The 13522-nt window shown below is 38.1% G+C and overlaps 1 long non-coding RNA gene across 1 annotated transcript; it reads right to left on the bottom strand.

Annotated features, from left to right (window-relative positions):
• Positions 1–10203: 10203 nt before the first annotated feature.
• Positions 10204–11334, bottom strand: LOC147763558 (uncharacterized). Its single transcript, XR_015333176.1, has 2 exons — positions 11126–11334; positions 10204–10808 (listed from the first exon to the last, which is right to left on the bottom strand). It is a non-coding gene; the product is annotated as an uncharacterized LOC147763558 (long non-coding RNA).
• Between the last annotated feature and the right edge of the window lie 2188 nt (positions 11335–13522).

The following is a 13522-nucleotide window of genomic DNA, read 5'->3' as shown; positions in this document are numbered from 1 at the left end:
AGGGTGGTGATCTTGATTAATCTGTATTTTGATATTTAATAAATTTGATAATATCAATAAAAGTAAAATATAATTGAAGCTACCAAATCAAGTATTCCTCAAGAGTTTTTTTTTCTAATTACGAACCAATGCTCGACTCGCTCCTGGGATGAATTTAGTAACAGCCAGAAGGGCCTGAGAGTACTCCCCCCCCCCCCCCCATACTCCAATGTGTTGTACATGTATGCCCTATCCAGACAACGTTTACCTTCTACACACTGTTACTTTACTTTACTTATATCTATTCTGTATCCTTTTCCTTTTTATGAATTAATGATTCCTAATATTGAGGTGCTTATAAAAAGTAACTGCTATATATCTTTATTGAGAGACTGATCATAAAGTACGGGGCGGAGAAAGTAGGGGTGGGTCACATTTTTTGACTACTAAAAGGGGTGGGCCCATAAAAATTAAGCCATTCATTAAGGGTGGGGCACAAGCTAACTAAGCTTTATTTTTGGCACCTACTATGTTATTGCACCTACTATGCAAATTTTGAGAACAACTATACTATACTTGAAGGAAAACAGTCTGAAAGAGGTCTGTTTCTAGTTCTTCTTTTTGTTTCCAAGCATTTTAAAAAACAAACAACAAAAAATTCTTGTAGTTATTAAAGAACAGCTATATAAGCATATCATTGAGAAGGTGCGTCATTCAGTAATTCATTTAAAAACATATCCGTGGCAGAGGCGGATCCAGGATTATATGAAGGGGGAGGGGGGTCCAGAACGATAGATCTTGGATGCGAAACCGACTATCGCCCCCTTGACGTAGGGTTCGGGGCCTGCTTAAGGGCCCCGAAAAAATTTTGGTGTTATGGAGGGCAAATGGTTTTAGACTTTTTACCGGCTTAAATGTATGCCCCGCCTACTAAAAGCTGTAAGGGGATAATTAACTATTGTGCGCTCGGCTGACAGCAATTTAGCGTGAACCCCCAGGGATTTAGGTCGATCCAGATGGATCGATCTAAATCTGTGGGAATGCAGTCTTAATCAGGTTCTCTACATGAAAGGAAATAAATCCAAATACCAGATTTTGACCGTCAGTTCTGAACTCTCGATATGAGGCAGAGTCTATTTATAATGGTGCTGATTACTGGGTATTATAGAGTGGGGGGGGGGGGGGGGGAGGGGGGGGGAGACGTCCAGGGCCCCGTAACTCGAAAGCATCGCGCATTGCGACCGAGCGCAAGCGTCTAGATTTGCCCATACTCACCACATTCATGTACATGTTTAATACATTGTAGCCATCTCGGCCTATTCGCAATACGCGATGCTTTCGAGTTACGGAGCCCAGATGTCTTGGAGACGACTTTTTCTCTTTGCTCCAGATCTCGCTTTCATGAACTTGGATGATTCATGATTTTTATTTATATTATTGAGTCACTGAACATTCATCTTCATCTTTGTTGTTTTGTTATAACGAATAACGACATGAAAAATATTTTTTTCACAAATAATTAAGCTTTGCGCTCATTTGCAGTTTAACTTTATGTAGAAATACTCTCTCTCTCTCTCTCTCTCTCTCTCTCTCTCTCTCTCTCTCTCTCTGTGTGTGTGTGTGTGTGTGTGTGTGTGTAGTAGTAGTAGTAGTTACGAAGTAATAATTCATATTCTGACAGAGGTACAAAGAAAATGTAAGCACTACAAAGATGAAGCAAGTAAATTCATCATTTGTCTTCGTCATGATTTCAGAACTTTCATCTTCTCCGAAATCACATTAATCTGCAAAAGTTTACCCAATTTTGATAATTATTCGAGACCTTTTACTTTGGGCCAGCGAGTTGTTAAGTAGGCCACTTTCAGGAAAGTTTCAGAAGAATGACTGTACCCTTTCTTAAAGTTATTGATATACCCGCGTGTGTATTTAGGAGTGATCTTCTGTGCCAGCAAAAAATCTATCATTTGTCTGTACAAATCCCAGGAAAGGTTGCCATAGTTACTGTAGATGCACAGGGATTAGATGCAGTCTGTCTGTGAAGCGGCTGATGCGAAGCCGACCCCACCTCCCCCCTTAGCGTGGGGTCGAGGCCCTATGAAGGACCCCTAAAATTTCGGTATTTCAGAAGGCAAACGGTGCCTTTTGATTCAAAATTTTAATTTCAAGAGGAGACCATTGGTGTTATTTTTTTTTTCAGAAATCGAAGGGGGTCAGGACCCCTTGACACCCCTCCCCCCTAAATCCGCCACTGGTATTAAACTATACAATGTAATTTCTTTGGCTCTCATTTGAAAAAGGATGTCCTTTTTGAATGTGGTAGACATCATGTTTGTAAAATTTGACGTCATTTACAATGACTAGTTAGAAAACAAGTCTAAATTGACAAGGTTTGAAATTTATAGTTGTAGAAAATAAAAAAAAACTGTCAAATTCATATAGGTGACTGCATGTTTTAATTTTTTTCTGCAATCCAAATGCAGTAAATTACCAGTTGACTTTATTTTTACTTTTTAACTAAGAGCATATTCATTTATCTCGTTTCTAAAAAATTAACTGCATGATATATATTTGTCATTTTTATTGCAGACTAAACTGTTATCCGAAAATTATTTTTTCTGTGAACACATGAAATGAATAATCAAGAAAATTCAGATGCAACACTCGTGATAAACATATTTGGTTAAAAATATAATCATGGTTGTCGTGAGGTACCAGCTAACATCACTGTGAGTTCCAGTCTTTAGTGAAGTAGAATGTACCTCGACGAAGAGAGATTTTTATCATGTCACCAAAACCTATAAGTATTTCACTCGGGGATCTAAGACTTTGTGTTGAAAGGTTTGTGGTAGACGTCACAACCATGTTAAGACAAGACAAACGTCAGAATATTACCGCGTATAAAAAGTAATCGGGAATAGGTGTAGTCTGTCTGTGTTTCTGAAAAATAAATCACACCTGTCCTCGCCCCTTCACCTAACCCCAGCAGCTGAAGTCGCATAAACAAGGGCACTGTGAGGGCGTTTTGAACTATTTTATCCACGCTTTACTGCAGTAAAATAAACCAACAAAATAGTTACAAGAGCAAAGTAGCGGTTTGTTTGTTAAATAGGATAGTAATATTTTTGTTAACAATTATATTTTTCTTTCCCATCCACTTATCTTATTATCACAGGTCCTTGCTGACAATTACCCCCACAAAAATTAAACCACTTACCTCAACCACAACACGAATGTCACCTTTAATGAAGATGAATTAGTATCGTTTAATTAATTAATTTATTTATTTGCAGAAAGTCTTTGATAGTAAAAGAACCTGTCAATATTCCACACATAATGCAAAAACATTTATTCTTCCTTCTTCCACGCACATACTGGGGTACATAGTTGAACTAATTTTGAAATGACCCATGCGCTACCTCCAGAATAACGTCAAATGTCATATTTCTTTACTTGAATCTGCTTTTTAAATTGGATGCTTTTGCTAAATTCTTCTTTTTACAAAATAGTTTGTAATCTAGAGTGTCGTATTAGAGACGCTGAAGGGTTCAAAAAGAGAACTAGTTTTGGAAACATGTTGCACATATTCTCTTGAAATATTTTGCAATTTAATTACTAACTTCAGATTTTAGCGCTCTCTTTCGGCGTACTCACTGTTTCACAGCGAGAGAAATCACAGTGCGCGATGATTGACGTTTGTTTATATAACCTGCCAATCGATCTGTTATTTTTTGACAGCAACTATCAAAACTAACTGAATTTGATTGGCACCTTGTCAATCAAAGGGTGTAGGAAGCTTGAACTAAATGTGTTCGACGACTATAGTGATCCACCGTGTAATGATTGTGATTGACGTTTGTTTATATAACCTGCCAATCAAGCTGTTATTATTTGACAGCAGCTATTAAAACTAATGAATTTGATTGGCATCTTGTCAATCAAAGGATATAGGGGGTTTTACATGTTCGGAGAGAAGAGTGTAGTAATTGTGTTTGACGTTGTTTAAAAAAAAACTGTCATTCATAGTCGTGTGCGATTAACACTTTTCATCAAAGCTGAATTAGCCTGTTTGAATTTGACACATTCCTGTCTATATCAATATATGTCGTAACATTCTGAAGGTGTAGCGCATTTTCTTTTCTTTTTTTTTTTCTTGCAGCGCGTTAAAAAACATCGGTTTTTTTTATTTCAACCGAGAGACTGAAATTTAACAACGTGAAAGAGTCCCGGGTTCTTTCACAGGTGTTTTTAATTGTACTAAAAATCAGTTGTCATTCTTTTTCTGGATATGATGTAAAATGACTATACATGAATTAACGTTGTTGTCGATGTTTGTTGCTCCATGATCCTTTCTTTGGTGCTCGTACGAAATCGGAACTTCGTATACGAACTGAACATATTACTTTAATCATACTCATGTTCTTTTACACCCGATGAATATTTTTGGGTCATTTTTAGAGAACGAATGGTATAAAAAGTAAAACCTTGCCATCTTTTTCATGAGCTACGGAGAGAGAAATGCCGAGATAATGATGTTAGTGACCAGGTAAAATTAAAAACTACCGGTTTTGTTCGTTCCTTATAAAGGGCCGGGGCAATAAGTAGCCCGTCTCTGTATATTGACAGGAGCGTGCGTGAAAACTGTTGTTTTCAATTAAACTACACAATTAAAACTGACAAATTAAAACTGAAAACAATTTTATGCAATGCGTTAACAATCTTTCGAGCTTAAATATGCGATATATTTTTAGTAGTATAAAATTAAGTATAAAAACTCCAGATTTCAATTACGTGTGAATAGGAATAAGTCGGGCTGGTCTAATCAAAGACTTGAAATTCTTGGTTTAATTTAATGAAGTTGTTTTTTAAAGCCCCCTGCCCACTTTTTTCCCGTCAACACAGGAAGGGACAGGCTTCTATTTCTTCTTCTCCTTCTTCTTCTTTTTTTTGTGGGAGCGCAAACTGGTCGAAATTTAACACTTTTTGAGACCTTTCCTGCCATCCGTAATCACAACGCATGGATTTGTGCTAGTCGTCGCAATGAGGCCGAGACCGCAGCACAGGCAGCCTGAGCAGTGGCTTGTTTAGGGGGGTCTCAGGGGGGTCCTGCCCCCCCCCCCCCTTCAGTTTCTGGATATTAAACCACACCAATACTCCTCTCTTGACCAGCTTAATCATAGTTCTAGACCGTAGCAAATGGCACTGTTCGCCCTCTAAAATACCAAAAATTATCGGTACCCTTCAGCGGGCCCCGAACCCCACGTCAAAGGGGATGGAGGAGGGGGGCGAGGGTCAGTTTCGCATCTGAGGCCTGTCATCCGCCCCTGAGTAAACTGTTACCATTCGTGCATGATAACTGGTTATTCACTGGTACATGGAAGTATTGGCAAGTGCGACCGCCCATCACATAACCCCAGCAGTCGAGTTAAAACTGGCGGCGAATGAAAATGTGTTCGAATTTTACATTCTTTCCTCCCATTCTAACTGGCATGGTTGATCAACTTTATTCAGGTGTAGATAAGGTGAGCTGAAAACCTGGTTTTTAATTTCTTTTTCAGACAGCTCTCAGTCAAATTTATACTTCCGGGGCCGTGGCTCTCTTCGACGTATTTCCTCTTCGACAGCTTTTACAGGGGCGGATCCAGGGTTATTTGAAGGTGGTGGTGGTGGTGGGCGGGGGGGGGGGGGGGGGGGGGGGGGGGGGGGGGGGGGAGGGGGGTGGGGTCCGCGGATGCGAAATCAACACCCACCCCCTTTTACATGGCGTGGGGTTCTACCGGTGAAGGGCCCTAAAACTTTTGGTATTTTTAGAGGGCGAACGGTGCCATTTGGTATTTGGTACGATTTAGCACCATAAATCAGCTAGTCAATATTCTAAATCCAAGAGGGGAATATTAGTGTGATTTTTTTCAGACCCACCCCCCTCCAAATCCGCCACTGCTTTTACTAACACTACCCGCTGATCTTTTAGCTCTAACACCCATTTTAACCACAAAACATACAGATTATCCAACACTACCAGAGCGGATGAATGTTAGTGCTATAGGTTTTGCTTCGTTGGTGTTAAATAACTGTGTGGTGCGTTGGCTAATCCGTGGGTTTTGTGGTTAATATAGGCGTTAGTACTAAAGATTTGCAGCTAGTGTCAGTAAACGCCTGATCCGTTTATAAGGCCTGGAAGTCCCAAACAAAATTTTATTGAAACTGCTGCCATAAATGATAACTTGATAAGTCAACTTACATTTCTTGATCCTCTTCCCAAAGCAATTTCGTTGATGTATAATTAAAAAAAGCTTCAAATTTTCTTATTCATCTTGGTCTTTAGATAATCTAAGAGATCAAATATCTATCCAGGTATCAGGACGCCCCCCCCCCCCGCCCCGGACAACCCCCCTGTAATGAATATAATAATGAAAATGAAAATGCCATATTGAGAAAAATTATAAATGCCTGCTTTTAATAAAACTCTATCTCCAGGTGATGGGTAAGCAGATAACCTCACTCTACAGGTATCTCTTTGATGAAATTACTGGAAGTTTTAATTGTTTTACCACTGCCCCATGACAGAAATAAACAAGCTCCGAAATTGATCATCTTTTTTTCTAATTTCATTTTTGCCCCCCATCCACGGCCTTCTCCACATCCCTTCCCCTCCCCACGGCCTTTTCCACTCCCCTGCCCCTCCCCACGGCCTTTTCCACTTCGCTGCCCCTCCCCACGCCCTTCTCCACGTCCCTGCCCCTCCACACGGCCTTCTCCACATCCCTGCCCCTCCCCACGACCTTCTCCACGTCCCTGCCCCTCCCCACGGCCTTCTCCACATTCCTGCCCCTCCCCACGGCCTTCTCCACGTCCCTGCCCCTCCCCACGGCCTTCTCCACATCCCTGCCCCTCCCCACGGCCTTCTCCACATTCCTGCCCCTCCCCACGGCCTTCTCCACGTCCCTGCCCCTCCCCACGGCCTTCTCCACATCCCTGCCCCTCCCCACGGCCTTCTCCACGTCTCTACCCCTCCACGCGGCCTTCCCCACGGATTTACACCTCCCTGCAGCCCCCCCCCCCCCCCCCCCCACGGCCTTCTCCACGTGAGGTACATAGTTGTATTTCATGTGCCATTTCTACACTAGGCGAGTACAGCTGTGTAACATGAATGGAGAAAGTTCGGCTATTGCCTGCTGGATTTTTTTTTTTTTTTTTTTTTGTATTACCGCCAAATTCTATAAAAATTTCTTAATTTTCTGAAGCAGATGTTTTTTTGTTTTGTTTGCTTTTTAATTTAGGAAAATGCAACGATTGGCTAGAGAGCCGATTGTTCTCGTCTGCTGAACGTTATTGATATTTGATGGCCTTGTTATAAGCTCTCCAGGCTCCACCCTTAGTTTAGAAATGACCTAGAACATTGAGGGCCACATTCCGTCTTCCTTTTCTTATCTAACCAAATTAAATCAAGACAATATCAAATTGAGAGGTAGAATGGGGTTTAATAATTCTGCCAAACTGCCGTACACTAGTCCTTGGAGGGTGTCAACTACCAGAGTATAATAATAATAATAATAATTTATTAAGCCAATAAAATACAAATGTATAAAATCGGGAATCTTTTGCCCTGTAGTAGCGCCATTGAAATATAAAAAAAAAAAAAAAAAAAAAAAAAAATGAAAATTAAAATTACATGTTAGAGTTAAAAATAGTTACTGCCGAAGGATAAAAGCTATTTAAAAATCGCTTACTACCCTTAAAAGCTAAGAGTCTCGAATTGCTAGGTAAAAATTTAAAAAGGGTATGGGCTGGATGGGAACTGTCTGTCATTATTGATAATGAGGGGGGGGGGGGGAACTCAAACAAGACAGATAGGGCCTACATATAGGCCTACCGTTTTCAAAAAACTTCCTTCCTTTTAAATAATGAACAATGCTTATAAAATCAAATTCTTTTCAACCAATATATCATCAATTTATATTTGAATGCGCCTGATGTGCCCCGATTCTCCTCCGATATAGTGTGTTAGTTGTGACAGATATGTTGATTGCGTTTTCACTGCGGGTCTTTTTTTTCATCAACAGACTTGTTCTTTCGGATCGGGATACTATTTTCAAGCATTTCGCACGTTATGGAATATATCTAGGATTATTTACTACGTAACAAAATGCCATCTTCTCCCATTCAATCGCCACTGGCACCTTGCCTTACATATTCAAAGATTCAGTGAAGATTTTTCGGGATTGGAAAGCGCGGAATACATTTAGTTTTGCAAGTTAACACAATCGAAAAGGAGTGCATTTTAGTTTATTGGGTAAGTATAAAGACTTACCCAATAGACATTCATTTGGGCTTGTTGTATACATGTCGACTCTCCCGGATAATCTGGGAGTCTCCCGGATACAGAACGAATCTACCCGTCACCCGTACATGTAACCAAATCTCCCGGATAAAAGCGACTTTTACAAATTTTCACCACTGTCAGCTAACGCCCTGTCGATTTATTTTCAGAATAGTTGGGTGATCTCTTGAAAACTTCTCTTTTAATTGTTTGAGATAGGGGTCCCCCCCCCCCCCGACTTTTACAAATATTCACCACTGTCAGCTAACGCCCTGTCGATTTATTTTCAGAATAGTTGGGTGATCTCTTGAAAACTTCTCTTCTAATTGTTTGAGATAGGGGTCCCCCCCCCCCCACTGAGCACCTGAGCACCCCCCCCCCCCCCCCCCCCCCCCTTATTGAGCAAAATTTTAGAATCTCCAGATTTTAGATTTCCAGAGGTGGGCATCTCTGTTATTTGACACCTGGCAGGATCAGGTATACAATATATATGTGAGTAGAAAAGTAGAAAATTTCATGCCTAGAAAACTTTGATTATATCTGGTTTTCTTAGAATGTGTTTCCATAGTAACAAAGCTTCCATGGATACCCATCTGTTGCTGCATGATTGTCAAATATGGCCTTATGGGCCATTTTAAAATTTTTGAATGAAATTTAAGACATTTTGTAAAAACTGCTGCAATGTAAAACTTATAACACTGTTTTATCTCCCCACAAGGTTGTTCGTAACTGCAAAAAAAAAAAGTTTAAAGTATTAAAAAAAAGTAAAAGTGAAAAGCTGAAAATATAGCCAAAATGTCATGAGCATAACACTGTTTAGCTGCAATTGATTCAAACTTTTTAAAGGTCACATTATTTAAAAACTGTACATGGCATTTGTTCAACTTATTGCTTGTAGTTAAACAAGTTATCCACTGGATCTAACCCTAACCCTCCTCCCCCCCCCCCCCCCCCCCCCCCAATGATTTTTCCTGGGGTAAGGAGCAATTTTCTCCTACTCACTAACTGCTTGACCCATGGATTCTATGTTTATTCCATTTTTAGTTTAAAATGACTGGCCAGTGAAATAGATCATCTACGGTCACACACATTGCCTAGTTTTCACACAAGAAAATAGGTTGTTCAGTATTGCAGCCCTGTGCCATGTATAATTATAGACCTTGCAAGCTGGCACTGGCTAGGTGCTAAGAAAATAATAATGACACTAGGTATGCACCAGATAGGTGACTTTTGATCTATTTTTTTTTTTTTTGTTCAATATAACTGTTATATGATGATTCTAAAGAAAAAATGTGACAAAACCCGTGTCTTGTTATTACAAATATTAATGCAGAAGGTGAAAATGTGTAGTTTATTCAAAAATTTACTTGGACCTCAGTAAATCCAGTAGATTTTAGGAAACTGGTGGTCCAATTGGCCAGAAAACTGAAAAGTTTATGGCAAAGATTGTACTAATAAAGGAGCCTTTTTTCAAATTTAAAGATCAATATCAAATTTACCAAAATATAGCTTAGATAATTTTTTTTCTATTGTGTTACACGTATAAGATTTTCGTAAATTTATACTTTTTAAACCATCAGTTAACATCACAAGTGCCTTTGGGTGGCAGAGGGTTAATGCTGCCCTTCCATTATAGTCCTCATGTCAAATATATACATATGTGAGGAGTGTAACTATGCTAAATGCAGGGATATTTTATCCCACTGGAAATGAAGCAGTGGGATTTTTGCCTATGAGTGGGATTTTTTTGGTAATCATGTTTTAATACATTTGATGGTCATCAATATTGTAATACTAGAGGTAAATTACATATTGATTTGGTGCTTTATTCTTTTTTTTTTATTCAATCTGATTTTTTTTCTCTTTAATAACAATAAAACCTGTAGTGATGTTTTAAACCACATCCATATCAGGAGGGCCTGTTTTATTGACAGAAACAACAGTTTAATTCTCATGCACTGTCTCATAAAAGCAAAGTCAGTTTACTTATGATTACAAGTGGAAAATCACCCTCTGCTTTTTTGCCTCCATTTTTTTTAGACAACTAACAAAATCAAAGTAATCCCTTCCTTCTATTTTTATTCTCATGAGTGCATCAATTTTCTCTGGATTGAGTCTATTTCTTAGTGCAGTTGTAATTAATTTTTTTTCCAATCCGCTGTGTGCACTGGATGTGCCAGTGCCAAAGAGGCTAACATTATGAGATTTGGAAATTGATCCTTATGATCAGTAGCTATCAGTTCCCAGAGTTTTGCAGTTGAATGCCTTGGGTAACACTGAGTAAGAAGATCATTTTTTTACAATTCTCCATTCTTTCTTCACCTCTTGAGCATCAATAAGGGTCTTGGACACAGATTCCTTTGAATTCATTGTGTGCATTTTCTCCCCAAAGTGAGATGTCAGCATTTCCATGGATTCATCCCCCCAACACTGCAGCTCATCCTGACTGAGTAGAGAAATGGGCTTCATCCCCAAAACACAGAAAGAGGACATCAGCTCCTGGTCAGGGAATCTGGGAATAATACAATACAGAACTAAATTCTAAGATGCACACAAAGTAAAAACTTCTTTTTAATAAAAAGAAAAATTAAATTATTGATTTAAAAATAATTATAAATAATAATATTTGGCTATAATTGAAAAAGTCATTAAATTTGTTATAAATCAAAGCGAGTACTTAAAAAGGAATGAATAATTTAAGAAAACTCATAATCTTTAATGGCACAACTTGTAATGTATTGGGGAAATCAATTAATATCATATGGGTTTAAAATCAAAATATTAATTAAGATTATCAAGCATAGCTTGGATGGAATCCCTTTTAATAACCTCAGTCTTGTACTTTGAGTGTGCAACCACATGGTTCACTTTGAAAGTAGCTCCAATAAGGTGCTCCTCTAATTGTTTGCTAAAGGTCTAGATGCACAGATCCATCTTTAATGACCTTCAAGTCCATTTTGCAGCTATCCACAACTGGCTGGAAGTCATGTTTAATTTGCATAAATTAATAACAGAAAACTATTTTTGTCAACCTAAAACTGAAAGCTGTACTTCTTGTTTGTTTCAGTATGTTATAGCAAAAACTTAAAACTTTTGAAAAGTACCGTAAGTTAAATCATTAGCACTAAATTTAATAAGTGACATAGTTATCATAAATAAACTTAAAGAGCCTGACTTTTACCTTTACAGTTCCTATGTCAATGACTTTCATTTGGAAAAATAAACTCAGCTGATGATCAATTGTTTGTACCAATTTTCAGAAACTACACAGACCTAAGCTGTCATATTATAGTGAGGGATTACAATCAGCAACTCCTTTCATCTTTGGGAGTATGGGGTTAATCGGTGCATTTTCATGGGAGAAGCAATCATTAGATACCGAAACTGAAAACTCTCTCTAATTCTGGAACCGTAAAAGCTAGAGACCTTCTGTTTTTTGCATTTTTTGTAGAACTTGTCAAATGTAATACTGGAGGTGGTGTCCTTTTTTTTTTTTTTTTTGTTTTCGACGTGGTTTTTCCATTGCACTATATAAAAAAATACAATGTTGCAATATTCAGTGGTGAAAATGAAATGTGAATTATTCCAAAATTAGCAGAGATATGCCCATAGTTACTATTGAACTAAGGACGTCATATACTGGTAATCTAACTGTGACCTTAAAATTGACCTTTGACCTACTTTTCATTATGAACTGCACTTTGCAAGTTTTCCAATCTTCATGTCTCCAAAACTGGCAAAGATACAACCATAATTAATACCTTTTGTGTTACACGTGACTGGCCTTATTTTTCGAGTGTGGTACATTATTGGAGCGCAATATTCTGCGTGAAACGTGATTCAGGAACTTCTTTGTTCCGCGTTATTAATTGGTATGAATTCATCAACGTGAGTCGTAAAAATGTTTAATTAGCATTAGAGGAATTTGTTCTAGATAGTCCCAAACTTTGTATCATGATTGTAGGGCGATCATTCACTGGAGATAAATTCAACAAACTCTTCAAACAAGGCAGGTAGAAAAGTGGAAATGTGAGTAGTTTGTTACTTTCCTGTTCTATTCGTATATCATCGCCTTAGTCTCTGTCACGGGAATCCTGACCAATAAGAATGGCTGAATATCTCTAAACAGACGATTCATGTCATTCAACATACGAAATTAATTATTCTGGGAATGTTATGAATTCTTTGCATTCCTGCAAGTATAGCAATTTTCTATCTTGATGAATGGTGATAGCTTTCAAATCCTCGTGATTGGTGATTGACCTGAATATATCTTCGTGATTGGTGATTGCCCTGTTTTAATTCTTCGTGATTGGTGATTAAGGGGGAGTATTTCTTACCCTCATTGAACTTGAATATGATGTCATATGCTGCCAATCTAACTGTGATCCTGAAATTGACCTTTGACCTAATTTTCACCATGAACTGAGCTTTGCAAATTTTCTATCCCTTATATCTCAAAAACTGGCGATATTTTCACTTTTTTCCAAACTTGCTGTTCTTTTTCCAGATAAGCCTTTCCATTAGACACAACTTTTAAATCCAACTTAATCAAAATTATTAATGTTTAGCTATTTTAGTCTGATATATCACTTTTTAAAATTGAATTTCCATTTTTTAAAAAATACATTGTACATTTCTCTTCCAGGTGACCTTTTCCATACAGCGTGGGGGCTTTTTTGGTGAACTGATACTTCCTGTCTGGTCATGGCCAATTCCTATAGAAAAAACAGGCAGCAAAAGACAGCAGCAATAGCAATGGATTGTGTCATCCATGTCTACAATAGGTGGTAGGCAAGCTTTGGGACATTGTCAAAAGGTGTGCTAAACCCCAATTCCAAAAACAAATTGTAAGGAGGAATCTGCATCTGGTATTGGTAGTAAGGAGAAGTCTTGAATGGGTATGTATTGTTTTCCAGAAGACAATTATGGGTAATTTGTCACCTCTTACACAAACAAACTCAAATCATAACATTTGATGTTTAATATGAAGCTAATTAGATGTTGTGAAATTGAAAAAAAAATGTTTTTGATAATTCTCAGTCTTCTCATACAAATTGTCAATAAGCTACACTTCTATTACACACAGTCAGCTGATAAGCTTATCACAGATTTTTATTATTGTTAAGTATCATTTGTCCAAATTCCACAAATAATGGACAAGATTTGTCAAAATTATTAACGTTTAACTATTTTATACCTTGGAATTTGGCAGTCTTTTCAGTG

The sequence above is a fragment of the Lingula anatina genome, chromosome 2, assembly GCF_051362555.1.
Source record: "Lingula anatina isolate TDL-2025a chromosome 2, LinAna3.0, whole genome shotgun sequence".
NCBI lineage: Eukaryota > Metazoa > Brachiopoda > Lingulata > Lingulida > Lingulidae > Lingula > Lingula anatina.
This window is presented reverse-complemented; position numbering and strand designations above follow the sequence as displayed.